Raw genomic sequence first — 3,434 nt, 5'->3', positions numbered from 1 at the left:
AGTCAAAGTTGGGAGAAGGGAAACAGCAGACAGAAAGCTATGTGTCTGGAGCAGGGTGGCATGGGGAGGGGAGCGTGGGAGCAAAGGGAGGGAGGCTGGCAGGGCAGGTCACAGGTCACAGGTCACGGGGCCTCACAGGCCAGACCAAGGGGCTGTGCATTTTATCCTATGCTTCTGCCCTGACAATGTCGCACGCCGTTCATAAAAGTTATGTGAACACACGCTTCCTCCTAGAAAAGGGATCCGCAAACAAACACGGGTCACCACCTGGTTCTGTCCAGCCCGCGGGCTACGAATGGCTTTTACATTTTTAATGATTCTCGCGCAAGTGCCTACATAGCACCCTTGACGTTGCCTCTTGACTTGCAAAGCCTAAAATAGTGACTATCTGGCTCTTTCCAGCAAAGTTTCCTGATCCCTGGCCTAGCATGATGCCAGATAAGGCGGTTCGTCTCTAGCAAAAGGCAACTAGGTTTATCGGCGCAAGACGGGAGGAATGTTCTGCTCTTTCAGGAGGAAAACCATAAAATAACCACACGATATATGGATAAGAAAGGACACACCCGGCAACTTACCCATACGTATTATGGGTGCAGAGAAGACTCCAGGCCCCCACCCACCTCATGCCATGTGTCCCCACGACTTTGCCCTCCGAGCCCCCAGCTCCCAGAAATCCAATTTCCTAGTTATAGCCGCGCTTATTAAAAGCATGACTGTGAAGGCTGTTTATCCCAAGATCTATTTTTGTCATAACTGTTTGTAATGGTTAAAAGCCTGGGCAACTTAAACACTCCATACAAAATAATGCATCTTCAATAAACTGAAATATTAACCAATCATATGTAATGGTTCATTTCTACCAAACGCCCAGCTCAGGGTCCTCAGGGCATCGTAGAAATTGAAAATCGTATTGATGGACTGGCCAGCCTTCAAATTACACTGCACGGGGATGAAAAAGCATAGGAAAAGTTCTCATTATGGCTCCCTGACATTAATTTGAGCATTTTTATATGTCTGTCCTATTAAGCACTTTAAGTGCTTTTTGATAATTGTGCTTTGTAGTTTTTACAGCACTTCAGCCTATTCCCAGTTCAATTTCCTCTTTTATCCGATGTTTGAAATATTGATTTCTGACAGATAAAAGCAAACCTTATAATCTCAGCAGCCAGTAATAAGTGAGTGGGACGAGGCCTCGGAATGCATCGGGGAATGGTCATATTTGAAACAGTCTTTGTTTTATTACATTTCGTCAACAGAATTTACTTACTGCTTGCTGATATTTATGTAAAAAGCCCGGCCGTGGAGAGGGCCCGCGATATTGCCAATTTCAGCTCTACTTTTTGCATTTAGTAAGATAAAAGAAGCTTCTCCCTTGGAGCCCGATGATTGCGGCGGCTTAAACTGCTGTCAGCCGGCCGCAAGTAACTGTGATTTATCTTCTTCGGATTGCGCCGTGTCGTGGCTACAAACTTTTCCTTCAGTTTTGCATTAAGAAGCTGACAGCCGGCCGGGATGCAGGAGAGCCTCCCCTCCCGGGCTCGCAGGGCCCCGACGGGCACCCCTGCCCCGGGGCAGAGAAGGGGGCAGCTCTTGGTGAAGCCAGGGATGGCCTCAGACACCGCTCCATCCGCGCTTCCCAAAACGCAGCCTGCAGGACTCGGAGGGCGTAGAGAAGACTTCGAGAGCGACACAAAATCCCGATTTTAGTGATCCTCTCTCCTGTGCGTTCGGCCCCCACTGTTCCTTGCTGAGCCACGTGCAGGTTGCTGGGCGCACAGAGATGAGCATAGAAGGGAACTGCCTCGTCCTTACGATGCTCACGTTCACGAGCGGTGATTCTCAACAAACGGGGGCGATGTTGCCCACCCCCTCGCCTGGAATATTTTTGGTTGTCACGACTGGCATCTCGTGGGTGGAGGCCAGGGAGGCTGCTAAACGTTGTCTGCTGCACAGGACGGTCTCCCACAGCACAGAATTATCTGGCCCCAAATGTCAATATAGCCAATAGTGAGAAACCCCGATCTCGTGGAAAGAGATAATTGACCTGTAAATGGACAGGAAAATAGCAGGCAGTAATAAAGGCAATAGGAAAATAAAACAGGGCAATGAGATAGAGACCAGACGACATTTACTGTGAGGCCAAAATACTAAGGATCCCGCCCTGAGAAGATCTGGGAACGGCTGTCATGCATGGCTGGAGAGAACACTCGTGCAAAGACAGGACAGCAGGACCAGGCTTGGCCAGCTTGTGTTGCAGAAAGAAGGCCAGGGTGGCTGCAGTTGGGGACCTGACGCGGCAGGGACCGAGGGGCTGGAGGAGAGCAGGGACGGGACGTGTCTCTGAAGTGGTGTTGGCAGAACGCTGAGATTGAGCGTGGCATAAAGGGAGACAGAGGGTTCCAGAATGATGTGAAAGTGAGTTATTTCAATATGGACTAGAAATAATGCTTCGGATGAAGATAAAGCATGAAGGTCAAGAAAGCAGAAGGCATTAAGTAAATCCCCACTCCGGTGACACACACGTACAGAAGAAACGGGGTGAAGGCAGCACCAGAGTGAGTTTCACTTGGGATAAGGAAGCAGAGACCAGAGGGGTCTTACCCAAAGCCTCATGGCTTGCAAAGCCCAGAGCTGCCCCCGAGCCACATTCAGGAACTTTCTGGTTTTCCCAGAGCATCGGGTTTGAGAACGTCAGATCTGCAATCAGGGCCTGATTCTCCCCTAGAACTTTGGGCGTCATTTGTAACCAAGGGAAGACTGTTCAGGGACCCAGCCAACCGCCACCACACGCGACAATTAATTGCAGCCTCTCTCGGGCCTCAGGGCCACTCACCCTGGTGGTTAAAACCCTCCTATGTGCCAATGCATTCACTCATTTAACAAGTATTTACTGAGCGCCTACTATGTGCCCGATGCTGTGCTTTGCACTGCAGACACAGCAGGGAACATCTGCTCCTGTGACTCATTGGTCTCTCTGGGCTCCGGAAGGCTGACCCATAACCCCATAACTGTGGGTAAACAGGTACTAGTAACGGTCAGGGTCAGCTAAGTTATGCTTCCGTAACAAGCACACGTGAACGCTCACTCACTGTGCACCCCCCCATTGCAAGGCAGCAGAGAGCTCTGTTCTGCACTGGTGCCCTCCAGGAGCCCGGCAGGTGGGGCAGCTGGCATCCGAAACGATGCCAGTCACTGTGGCAGACGAAACAAAATAAGCCTGGTGAAGCTTGTGCGGGCTCTCCCGGCTTCCGCCCATGTGTTCTATGCGCCCCCATTTCATTGGCCAAAGGAAGTCACATGACCACACCCGACTTCAGGAAGACGGGAGGAGAAACCACCCACCTGCGATCAACCTTAATGACGGAGGATCAATGACCTAAGTGAGGCCCCTGGCTCTGGAAGGAGTCCTGAGACCTCTAACGGGCAGGGCTGCA

The 3,434-nt window shown here is 50.8% G+C and overlaps 1 long non-coding RNA gene across 1 annotated transcript; it reads right to left on the bottom strand.

The window, feature by feature from the left end:
* Positions 1-1,213: 1,213 nt before the first annotated feature.
* On the bottom strand, positions 1,214-3,212 carry LOC122208168. The gene is made up of 2 exons (XR_006197134.1): positions 3,090-3,212; positions 1,214-2,044 (listed from the first exon to the last, which is right to left on the bottom strand). It is a non-coding gene; the product is annotated as an uncharacterized LOC122208168 (long non-coding RNA).
* Between the last annotated feature and the right edge of the window lie 222 nt (positions 3,213-3,434).

The sequence above is a fragment of the Panthera leo genome, chromosome E2, assembly GCF_018350215.1.
Source record: "Panthera leo isolate Ple1 chromosome E2, P.leo_Ple1_pat1.1, whole genome shotgun sequence".
Classification (NCBI taxonomy): Eukaryota; Metazoa; Chordata; class Mammalia; order Carnivora; family Felidae; genus Panthera; species Panthera leo.
This window is presented reverse-complemented; position numbering and strand designations above follow the sequence as displayed.